Genomic DNA, 12,958 nt, shown 5'->3' on the forward strand with positions numbered 1-12,958 from the left:
ATGGGAGAAAAACTTGGTGAAGTGGAAAAGGAGATACGAAAGCTTACTGAAGAAAATTATGCCTTAAAATTAAAATGGGGGGGGGGCAGCTATGTGGCACAATGGATAAATCAACAGCCCTGGAATCAGGAGGACCTGAGTTCAAATCTGACCTCAGACACTTGACACTTACTAGCTGTGTGACCCTGGGAAAGTCACTTAATCCTTATTGCCCTGCAAAAAATAAATAAATAAATAAACTTGTGCAGATAGAAGCTAATGACTCCATGAGACACCCAAAAACCTGTCAAGCAGAATCAAATGGCTGAAAAAAATAGAAGAAAATGTGAAATACCTCTTTGGAAAAACAACTGACCTGGAATATCTAAAAGACATAATCAAGAAAATGGTCCAGACACCATATTACAGGAAATTATCAAGAACTGTCTTGAATTGTAGAATCAGAGGATAAAATTGTCATCGAAAGAGTCCATCAATCACCTCATGAAAGAGACCACAAAAGGAAAACTTCAAGGAATATTTTAGCCAAGCTCCAGAATTATCTCATGAAGGTAAAATACTCCAAGCAGCCAGAAAGAAACCATCTAAATATCATGGAGCCACTGTCAGGATTGCACAGTTCCTGACAGCTTCAACATTAAAGTATCACAAGTCTTGGAATATGATATTCAGGAAGGCAAAGGAGCTTGGATTACAACCAAAAATCAACTACTCAGCAAAACTTTGTACTACTTTTCAGGGGAAAAGATGGACATTGAATGAAATAGGGGACTTCTGAGGTTTCCGGAAAAAAAAAAAAAGGAGCAGAACTGAACAGAAAATTTGATTTCCAAATATAAGACACAAGAGAAGTATAAAGAGGTAAACATTGAGAAAATGGTTGGTCAATGAGGTTAAACTGTTTACACCCATATGTGGGAGGATACTTTTAACTTTACTTTTAACTCTTGCGGTCTGTATCTCTATTGGGGTATAGTTACTAAATTAACTTTGATGTTATGATTTAAAGGAATGTAAGGGGCAGAAAAAAGGAAACTATGGGGGAGGAGGAGAAGGGGAAGGTGGATTGGGGTTAATTACAACATATGAAGAGGCACAAAAAAAAAACAAAAACACATTACGATAGACGGAAAGAAGAGAGGTATGAGCATTGTTTCAACCTTACTCTCATCAGATTTGGTTAAGGGAGGGAATAATATATAATCCCAATGGTATAAACAAACTTAGCTTACTCTTTAAGAAATCAAAAGGGTAAGGCAGAAAGGGTGGTATTGATTGAAGGTAGGGCAGAAGCAGGGGCAAAAAGGGGAAAGTAAAGGAAGGGTAACTGATAAAAGGGAGGGCAGCTTCTGGGATAGGAAATCAGTATAGGACAAAACTGCTGGGAAAACTGGAAGATAATATGGCAGAAACTAGGCACATTCCAACATGTTACACTGTATGCCAAAATAAGGTCAAAATGGGTACAAGATTTAGACATAAAGGGTGATACCATAGAAAAATTAGGAGAGAAAGGAATAGTTTGCTCCTCAGATCTATGGAGAGGAAAACAATTTATGTCCAGACAAAACTAGAGAATATTATGAAATGTAAGATGAATGACTTTGATTATGTTAAATTGAAAATGTTTTATACAAACAGAAGCAATGAAGACAAAATTAGAAGGGGGGCAGAAAGCTGGAAAACAATTTTTATAGCTTCATTTCTAAAATATTTAGGGAACTAAATCAAATTTATAACAATTTAAGTCATTCCCCAATTAAGAAATGGTCAAATGATATGAACAGGCAGTTTTCAGGTGAAGAAATCAAAACTTTCTATTGCCATATGAAAAAATGCTCCAAATCACTATTGATCAAAGAAATGCAAATTAAAAGAAATTTGAGGTACCACCTCACACCTATCAGATTGGCTAGTGTGACAAAAAAAAGAGAAATAATTAATGTTGGAGAAGCTGTGGGAAAAAATAGAACGCTAATGCATTGTTGGTGTTGCTGTGAAGTGATTCAACCATTCTGGAGAACAATTTGGAACTATGCACAAAGGCCTATGGGACGGTTCATACCTTTGACTCAGTGGTAACACTGCTAGGTCGGTATCCCAAAGAGATCATTGAAGAGGGAAGAGGACCCTCATGTACAAAAATATTTATAGCAGCTCTCTTTGTGGAGGCAAAGAATTAGAGATCAAGGGAATGCCTATCAATTGTGGAATGGCTAAAAAATTGTGGTATATTAATGTAATGGAACACTATTGTGCTGTAAGAAACAATGAGCAGGAGGATTTCAGAAAAAAAACTGGAAGGACTTACATGAACTGATACTGGCTGAGAGGAGCATAACTAGGAGAACATTGTACACCATAACTGCAACATTGTGTGATGATCAACTGTGATAGACTTGGCTTTTCCCAATAGTGCAATGATCCAAAACAATTTCAAAGAACTCAGTATAGAAAATGTTCTCAACATCCAGAAAAAAAGAACTGTACAGATTGATGTATACTATTTTTACTTTGGGGCTGGGTTTTTTTCCTTCTTTTTTGAGATTTTTCCCTTGTTCTCTGATTCGTCTTTCCCAATTTGACTAATGTAGAATTATGTTTGATATGATTGTACATATATAACTTATATCAGATCGTTTTTCATCTTGAGAAGAAGAGAGAGGAGGGAGGATGGGAGAAAAAATTGGAACTAAAAATTCTATGAAAACAAATGTTGAAAACTATCCTTCCATATAACTGTAAAATCATAAAATACTTTTATTTAAAAATAAAGAAAGAAAAAAGAAAGAAATGCTAAATTTCACTTAGAGGTTAGTAAAACTAAATATATATTATTTTGAATTCACAGGACCACTTTCTGTGATATCACACCATGAAACTCTTTATATTTTATGGGTATCAAATTGAGCATTATTACTATAGCTACCATAATCCTAAGAAAAGGAAAAAGAAGTATCCATAGGACAGAACTGTCTATCCAAGATGCAGCTGTCTGAAAGAATGGAGTTAAATCCCCAGTCATGAGACAGTTTCATGGTGGTGCTTCATCCAAGATTCTAGTAACTCTTAAGAAAATAATGGGTTCTCCCATGAAACTCAAAAGATGTATGAGGTTTCTTTGAAATCTACATTATAATCCAGATCTTTGAGAAGCATCTGCATCATCATGCTATCAAGTTCAGCTCCTATCCTTACATATAGAAAACAATTTTTAGCATTCATTTTTTAAATTGTGAGTTTCAAATTATCTCCCTTGCTCCCTTCACTCCTCCCCACTGATAAGGCAAGCAATTTGAAATAGGCTATACATGTGTAGTCATGCAAAATATTTCCACATTAGTCATACTGTGAAAGAAAATAGAAAAATAAAGTTAAAAAATATGCATCAACCTGTATTCAGACACCATCAGTTCTTTCTCTAGAGATGGTTAGTATTCTTTTCATCATAAGTCCCTCAGAATTCTCTTAGATCATTGTATTGCTTATTAAAGCTAAGACATTCACAACTCATCATCTTACATTATTGATGTTACTTTATACACAGTATATTTCACTTTGTATCAGCTCATGTAAGTCTTTCCAGATATTTTGAGAGAATCTTGCTCCTTATTTCTTTTGGCTCAATAGTATATCACCACAATCTCATAGCACAATTCATTTAGTCATTCGCTAATTGATGGGCATCCCATCAATTTCTAACTTTCTGTCACCAGAAAAGAACTGTTACAAATATTTTAGTACCTATAGGTCTGTTTCCTTTTTGTTTTATATCTCTTTTTGTATAGCGACCTAGAAGTGGTATTGCATCTTTTTATAGCCCTTTGAGCAAAATTCTAAATTGCTCTACAGAACGTTTGAATCATTTCACTACTCCACCAACAATGCATTCATGTTTCATTTTTCCCACATCCGCCCCAGTAGTTGTCATATTTTCTTTTCTAATAGGTATAAGATAGTACCTTAGAATTGTTTTGATTTGTATCTGTCCAGTTAATAGTGAATTAGAGCATTTTTCTCTTATGGCTATAGATAGCTTTGGTTATTTCATCGGAAAACTGCTTGTGTCTTTTGATCATTTATCAATTGCAAATTCACTCATATTTACTAAATTTGACTTAGTTCTCCATATGTTTGAAAAATGAGGCCTTGTACTCATTTTGAACTTATTTTGGTATACAGTTTAACATGTTGGAATGTGCCTAGTTTCTGCCATACTATCTTCCAATATGAAGAGATTATATCTTTAAAAAAATTAAATTAAGGGGGGAGAGGAATGCATGGGAAGAAAGGGAAAGGGAGGGGTGGAATTGGCTAAAATATCTCACACAAACGGAACAAGAAAAAGCTTATACCATGGAGGGGACAATGGGGAAAGTGCTGTGGAGTAAGTAAAGCTTACTCTCATCAGATTTAGCTGAAAGAGGGAATAACATAAACATTCCATTAGGTATAGTAATCTATTTTACCCTGCAGGAAAGTAGGAGGGGAAAGGGCTAAGTGAAGGGTGATAGAAGGGAGGGCAGATTACGGGAGGGTGCAGTAAGAGGTACTTTTGAGGAGGGACAGGGTGAAAGAAAATAGAAAACAGAGTAAATGGCATGGGGAGGGAATAGGTTGTAGGGAAATACTGTTAGTAATACTGTGAAAAAAATTGAAGCAAATTTGTCTGACAGGCCTCATTTCTCAAACAGATAGAGAATTGAGTCAAATTTCTTAAAATAAGATTCATTCCCCAATTGATAGATGATCAAAAGACATGAAGTTTTCAGATGAAATAATCAAAGCTACCTATAGCCATATGAAAAAAAATATGCTCTAACTCACTATTGATTGGAGAGATGCAGGTCAAAACAATTCTGGCATACTACCTTACACCTACTGGATTGGATAATAGAACAGCAGAGGAAAATTACAAATGTGGTAGGGAACATGGGAAAATGAAACATCAGTACACTCTTGGTGAAGTTATAAACTGATTCAAACATTCTGCAGAGCAATTTGGAACTATGGCCAAAGGTATATAAAACCATGTATACTTTTTGACCTAGTAATACCAGTACTAGGTCACTATCCAAAAAAAGATAAAAACCAAAAAGTTGAATTCAAAATTGAGGAGATTCCCATCAATTGCACAACAACTGAAAAAAAATTGTGGGATGAGATTATGATTGAACACTATTGTGCTATAAGGAATGATGAGCAGGATGCTATCAGAAAAACCTGGAAAGACTTGCATGAACTGATGCAAAGTGAAATGTACTGTATACAAAATAACAGCAACATAGTAATATGATAAGCAGTGAATGACAGCTATTTTCATCAATACAATGATCCAAGAGAATTCTGAAGGACTTATGAAAAATGTAATCCTTATCCAGAAAAAGAACTGATGCTGTTTGAATACAGATTGAAGGATAGTTTTAGTACCTTTTGCTTAAGGTTTTTTTTTTTGTTTGTTTATTTTCTTTCACAACCTGACTAATGTGGAAAAGTTTTGCATGACTACACATTTATAAATTATATTAAATTGCTTGCATTCTTAAGGGGTGTGTAGAGGGAGGGAGGAAGAGAATTTGGAAAACAAAGTTTTAAAAATCTACATTAAAATTATTTTTATGTGTAATTTGGTAAAAAAATAAAATTTATAAATAAATAATGAAAGAAAAAAAGTAAAGCACCAAATCAATCCCCACTCCAAGATATCAATTATTAACAATTATTACTTACATCATGTAGCAATGTAAACATTTTTTATTTTCTTTGATAATAACCTTTTCCTGTTCACAGTTTTATGCTTCTCTGAGTCTTGCATTTAACAGTCACATTTTCTAAGTCAGCTCTGGTCTTTTCATCAAGAATGCCTGACAGTCCTCTTTTTTATTGAATTCTGGAATTCTGGGGTTTTTTGGGGAGTTACCCTGAAGTATTATACTAGATTTTGCTGTATAGGTGATTCTTGGTTGTATTCCCAGTTACTTTGCCCTCCAGAATATCATATTCCAAGCCCTCCAAATTTTTAATATATAAGCTGCTAAATTTTGTGGTAACTTGATTGTGGCTCCATGATACTTGAATCATTTCTTTCTGCTTGCAATATTTTCTCCTTGACATGGGATCACTGGAATTTAGCTATAATATTCCTAGAAGTCTTGGTTTTAGGATCCCTTTCAGGAGGTGATAAGTGGATTCTTTCAGTTTCTATTTTACCATCTGTTTCAAGAATATCAGGAAAGTTTCCCTTTATCATTTTTTGCACTGAATATGGTGATTTTATTGATGATATGTACACAATAGAGGACTCTAGGCTTCTCCCCCCTACTACAGGGGTGCTTTGGGACAACAATGTGAATGGGGCATGGGATCCCCAGTACGGGAACATAGGTTAGGGATGTGGGCTCCTCAGTGGTGAAACTCTTCTTTTGGCTGGGGATGAAGATCCATGGCTTTCCAATTTACTCCTTGGAGGCCATGTAGACTACTACACGGTTGCTGTAACTGTACTCATTGTCATACCAGGAAATGAGCTTCACAAAATAGTCATTGCGGGCAGTGCCAGTGCCAGCATCAAAGGTAGAAAAGTACGTGTTGCTGTTAAAGTTACTGGATACAACCTGGTCCTCTGTGTAGCCCAAGATGCCCTTCAAGGGTCCCTCTGATGCGTGATTCACCACTTTCTTGATATGATCATATTTGGCAGCTTTCTCCAGGTGGCAGGTCAGATTCACAATAGACACATTGGGAGTAGGAACACAGAAAGCCATGCCTGTGAGCTTCCCATTCAGTTCAGGTATGACCTTGCCTACAGCCTTAGCAGCACCAGTGGAAGCAAGGATGATGTAATGGGCAGCATCACGCCCATTACACCACAGCTTGCCAGCTGGGTAATCTATTGTCTTCTGGATAGCAATAATGGCATGGACTGTAGTCATGAGTCCTTCCATGGTGCCAAAGTTGTCATGAATGACCTTGGCCAAGGGGTCCAAGCAGTTGGTAATGCAGGAGGCATTACTGACAATCTTAAGGGAATTGTCATGTTTATCATGGTTTCGCTCCGATCACGAACATTGTGGTATTAGCAGAAGGGGCAGAAATAATGACCTGCTTGGTTCCACCCTTCAAGTGAGTCCCAGCTTTTTCCATAGTTGTAAATAGACTAATGGACTCTACAACATAATCAGCTCCAGCATCTCCCCACTTAATATTGGTGGGGTCTTGCTCCTGGAAGATGGTAATGGCTTTTCCATTGATCACCAGCTTTCCATTCTCAGCCTTGATGGTACCCTTTGAACTTGCCATGGGTGGAATCACATTGAAACATATAAACCATGTAGTTGAGGTCAACGAAGGGGTCATTGATGGCCATAATGTCTACTCTGTTGGAGTTGAATGCAGCCCTAGTCTCCAGGAGTCCAATACAGCCAAATCTATTGCCTCCTACTTTCACCATCTTGTTTCTGGGTTGCGACTGAAGCAGCAGATCCTGGCACTTAGCTTGGGAGAGGAGCTAAGAGCCCCTTTATTGTTTCTTGAAAGATGATTGCTAGGCTCTTAAAAAAAATCATGACTTTAAGGTAGTTCAATACTTTTAAAATTATCACTCCTGTATCTTCTTTTCAGATCAGTTGTTTTTCTAATGAGATATTTCATATTCACTTTTTCCTCTATTTATTTTCATTCTTTTGTTTTTGTTTTTGTTTTATAGTTTGTTTTTTATAATTAGCTTCCATTTACTCAATTCCAATTTTTAAGGAATTATTTTGTTTTGTACCTTTTGTACCTCCATTTATTTTCATTTGGCCAATTCTACTTTTTACGTTTTTGTTTAATTTTGTTTTGTTTTTATGTTTGTTTGTATTTTCTTTTTTGTGTTCATTGAATTTTTGTGCCTTTTACCACTTCACCTAGTCTAGTTTTTAAGGTGCAATTTTCTTAAGTATTTGTGGGTATGTATCTGTGTGCGCACCTCCTTTATTAAGCTGTTGACTCTTGTCCCATAATTTCCTTCCATCATTCTTATTTCTCTTCTCAAATTTTTCTCTACCTCTCTTTATTTTCAAAATCCTTTTTGAGATCTTCTATGACCTGAGATTAATTCATATTTTTGGTTGCTTTGGATGTAGGAGCTTTGACTTTGTTATCTTCTTCTGAGTCCCACATAAGAAGATCACAATGTGCTTCCCAAACCCAGTACAAAGAATGTAGCACCTCTTCTACCCTCAATTCTCTTTGTCTTATAAATTCTTCACAGACACAGACCTTGACACTTTCTGAGACACAGATTGTGCTGCAGACACTACAAGGAAAAAAACAAACAAATAAACAAAAACAAAAGCAAATTAAAAGAAAAGAAAAAGAATCTTTTGTATTAGTGATACTGTTTGCCTAATCAAACCATTTCATCCTCTACTCTTACTGCTGCCATAGGTAGGCCATACATGAAGGCTAGCATAATCATAGAGTAAGGAATAACCCTTTCAAAAAAAGACAAGTGAGTAAATATTACACCTAAATCCTATACATAAACATGAAATAATTCTGGAGAAAGCAAAACTTTATAATATATGACATGGAGAATTATCAAAGGTATGTGCTTAGGACTTTGTGTTTCTGAGACAAGAATTATGGCTGTTTTTTTGGGGGGGCAACCAAGATTCTGTGGGGAGGTGTTCAGGGCACTGTGGTAATTTACATGATATTCACATGGGAATAAATGCCCAAGGTTACATCTTTACCCTTGTCACCCAAGTTCTCCCTTTTTTTCCTATTAGATGGCAAAATTTAAACTTTTCAGAGTAGTTCTCTTTGGCAATATCCCTCTAATTTGTTTCAGTAGAGAAAGGCATAAATAGTCTTTCTAATATGTACAGCGAAGGCGATAGATATGAGATTCAATATTTGTTGTTTAGGAGTAAAGTTAATTATCTATTTATAAGGGTGCTAGATGGACAGCTAGTGGCACCATAGATAGAGTACTGGGCCTGAAGTTAGAAAGAATCATCTTCCTAAGTTCAAAAATCTGGCCTTAGACACTTACTAGCTGTGGGAACTCTGGGCAAGCCATTTAACTCTGTTTTCCTCAGTTATTCATCAGTAAAATGAGGTGGAGAAGGAAAAAAAAATTTTAAAAAAACCTCAAATGGAATTATGAAGTGTTGATCATAACTGAAATTATTGAACAACAAAAAATTCCCTAGACATGCTAATATCATGTACATAAAGTTTGTCAAATAAAAGAATAACAGAATTATACCTTGTGATGACAGATCACATATGGGTGAAGAAGTAATTAAGAGTCTCTAGGGTTAAGGTGGTCTGAATGTATGAAGATGAAGATGTTAATGGATAAAGAAGCATGGGTATTTAGGGGGCAACAATTATAAGTAAAATCTTAAGAAACAGAACAGGTGTTGAAGTGGAGATGAATATTGTGAGCTAAAAAATGAGCTTTTTAAAGAACTAGAAAGAATTAGCTAGAGACTGGAATTTAAATGTCACTAGAATCTGGAAGTGGTTATGTCCCTGGATAGAGCTAACTTCAAAAGAGTTGTTCCTGAGTAATTAAGATAGGGAAAATGTAACAGAGAAGAACAAGAATATTTATTACTCATCTGTCTCAATGTGTCTGGGACCTCAACAAGATAAACACAGTATTGAAGAGAGTGAACAGTAATGCAGCATATTCCAGGAAATTTGTTTTGTTTATTTGCTCATTTTTTTGTTGTTGTGCTTGCAAGAAGATGGGTAATCTGAGAGAAAGAATTTTAATATAAAGTGGAGTTTGTTAACAAGAGAATAGGTGGTTCCATTAAACACAGTCTTGAGGTGGGAAGGAGCAGAATGGGAAAAGACAAGGGATGGGGTGGTGCTGATGGGGAAGGGTATGAAGATATGAAGAGAGGTATCAAGGAAAAGAGGCTTATGCCAAGACAGTCAAAGATTTAATTACAGGGTTTCTGAGTAGAGGAGAACATTTTCTAGCCTGAATGCAGTCAATTGACATGATTCTCCTCCTAATAATAGTAGCTGGGTCCCCAGCCTCAACTCACAATTGATTTCATTATCATGGCTTAAGTAAAAGATGGAAGGGGAAGGCAGCTAGGTGGCACAGTGGATAAAGCACCGGCCCTGGATTCAGGAAGACCTGAGTTCAAATACGGCCTCAGACACTTGACACTAGCTGTGTGACCCTGGACAAATCACTTAACCCTCATTGCCCCACAAAAACCAAAAACAAAAAACCCAAAACAAACAAACAAAAACAATTATAAAGTTGAAAGGAGATAAGTATCAGGTCTCTTTCTGGTATCCAAGGGAATAAGTCTAAATGGAAAGAGTGTGTGGGATCTGATCTAAGTACTGTGGAAAAGGTCTAATCTTCTACAAGGCATTCCTTCACATCCTTGACAAGTATAACATTTCAAGTCTTCCCTTCTCCATGCCAATCATTTCCAAACAACTATTATAGAACATGTTTCTGACTACCTTACTATTCTGCTGAATCTTATCAGAGCATTTTCCAGTTTGCCATTGCCATTCCTAGAATTCCAAGAAATGACAAAATAATCCAAAAATAGTACAACAAAAACAGAACAGAACGAAAATATGCACTATTTTGAAAACTAAGTTTCTCTCCTTTTCATTCTTTCTGTGACGAACTGTATCTGGAAGTACATGTCTTCTTGTTTTGCCACCAATATAAAGGATGGCACTTCCTTCAGTGACTGGACATTTCACTGTCCATTCAGGGTCCATCACTATAACTATCTATGAGGTTTCATCATTATAATTATATCATATTTCTGCTCCATATCCAATATCGCAGCCTCCTACCTCCTTCAGTAAAGTTTTATCTGTCTAGAGGAAGTAGTACAGTATAGTTGAAAGAGCACAGGCTTTGAGTAAGAAGATCTGGGTTCTAGTTTCAATGCATTATTTGCTATCTCTTTGACTACATGCAAGTCACTTAATTTTCTTGACCCTAAGTTTACTTCTCTAAAATAATGGAAGTACTACTGAGTGAGTTCAGAGGTGATTTAACAGCTCTATCTCTATGATCTTAAGATCATACATATTTTCCTTTCAAAAATATATATATTGGAAAAAATAATAGATATTGAACCATTTATGGAAAAAACTGCTCCTAGGAAAACGCTAAATATTTTTGTCATAGCCTTCTTCCCCATAATGATTATGTGGTAGTGCAGGGACCAATTTTTAATTGGGGAGTGTTAGCTAAGTGGCTCGCCGCAATATTGGGGCAAGGAAGGAGACCAGCAGCCTCCCTCAAAACAGAAAAATACCACCACCCAGGAATCAGCTGAGAATACACAGCCCTGCTTCTGTAGCCTTCCAGTTTCCAGCTAGAATGCAGGAGTGTGTGTGGGGGGTGAGGGGGGAACTTCCTCCCAGCACACTCCTCACAGCCCCCAGCCAATTGGATGGCCCCTCTGACAGTCGCATGACTGCCTTCACTAGGCTTCCAATCATTATAATTTTGCCAGGCTCATGTAGGCATGGGTGAGTGGTGATTAGGTGAGGTGCCAGCACCATGGCAATGGCTACAACCAGTGGGTGGAGCACCATGCAATTTGCGGAGCCCCAGGCCAGTGCACACAGAGGCATAAAAACCTCAAATAACAATTAATTCTTTACAGTAGTTATATAAGTGAGAGACTTTTTTGTTTTAGTATTTGTCTTTCTAGTGCCTACTGTCCTTGAACACAGTAAAGATTTAATAAAAGTTTGATGAATGATTGGTTGCTAATATAGCCTAAGTTTATGTTATCATCTTTGGCTGTCATATTGCACTGTAATTGTAAATCCATGAAAATTCTCAGATCATTTTCAAATTAACTAGTGCCAGTCAAAAAATATTCATATAATGTTCCCCCACCCAGGGAGTGGGAGGTTAAGTGACTTCCCCAAGGTCACACAGCTAGTGAGTGTCAAGTGCCTGAGGCTGGATTTGAACTCAGGTCCTCTTGAATCAAAGACTGGTGCTTTATCCAATGTGCTACCTTGCTGGCACCATATAATGTTTTGTTTTGTTTTGTTTTTTAATCTAGAAGTTTATACATATATCCTTGTATCCAATTTAATTTTAGGATGAGACCATTGATTTAAAGTTGAAAGTTTATCCAACTCCTTTTGCAAATTACATAACTGAGGTCTAGAGAGGCATTTAGATCTATCTAGTCTAACTCTTTTTGTGTGAGAATCAGAGTGCCACTCCCCTGCTGAGAAAGACATTGTGAGAACCAGGGCAGCACTGCCCTGAGGAGAAAGCATGTGACTAGCAGCCAGAATTTACATCTATTCAAAGAACCACCTGTAAGTCATGTCAATCAATGCTATCAGCCAATTAGTTTGGAGCTGTGTGTGGGCCCTTTCGAAGGGAGCTTTGGCTCAAGGGGTACAGGGGATCTTTCCTTTGGTTGGAAGTCTTGGTAGGAGCAGCAGGTGCAGGAAGCTAGGCTCTTTCTTTCTGAACTACATGTGTTCTCTTTACTAACCCCTAAAATACATTAATAAATATTGAATGCCCAAAGAATGGTGCCATAAGAATCTAATTTAAAGCGACCATACATTAGATTTTTAGACCTCCCAGTTAGATTATAAACTTCACAGTTGCAAATAACAGAATTAAAATTTGAACCCAGACCTTCTGACTACAAAATCCTACTTATACTTATCAGTTTTGACATTACAATATCTTTGTATCTTAACTTTGTTTTCAATTTCTTCCCAATGGACTTGAATTATTGAGTTAGGAGAATAAAGCAGTGATATCTTCCAGTGATATCTGGAAGAAGGGTCAGATAATTGAGACTTTAAAAATACTGAGGAGGCAAAACTGAATTATTGCTGAGTTAGAAGCTCAAATCTTCTGTTAGTTAATATGAAGAATAAGCAAACTGAACGATGGGTTCTAGACCACAGAGCTGCTTAGGGACAC

At 36.6% G+C, this 12,958-nt stretch overlaps 1 protein-coding gene and 1 pseudogene across 1 annotated transcript in view; both read right to left on the bottom strand.

The window, feature by feature from the left end:
* Positions 1-6,249: 6,249 nt before the first annotated feature.
* LOC122745542 lies at positions 6,250-7,601 on the bottom strand (annotated as a pseudogene).
* A 205-nt stretch (positions 7,602-7,806) lies between these two features.
* Positions 7,807-12,958, bottom strand: part of LOC122749901 (caspase-13-like) — a 47,289-nt gene continuing 42,137 nt past the window's right edge. The window contains exon 10 of the mRNA XM_043996474.1: positions 7,807-8,296. The gene's annotated coding sequence lies outside the window, so the exon portion shown is untranslated. The remainder of the gene's footprint in view (positions 8,297-12,958) is intronic.

Source organism: Dromiciops gliroides, chromosome 3 (assembly GCF_019393635.1).
Source record: "Dromiciops gliroides isolate mDroGli1 chromosome 3, mDroGli1.pri, whole genome shotgun sequence".
Lineage (NCBI taxonomy): Eukaryota > Metazoa > Chordata > Mammalia > Microbiotheria > Microbiotheriidae > Dromiciops > Dromiciops gliroides.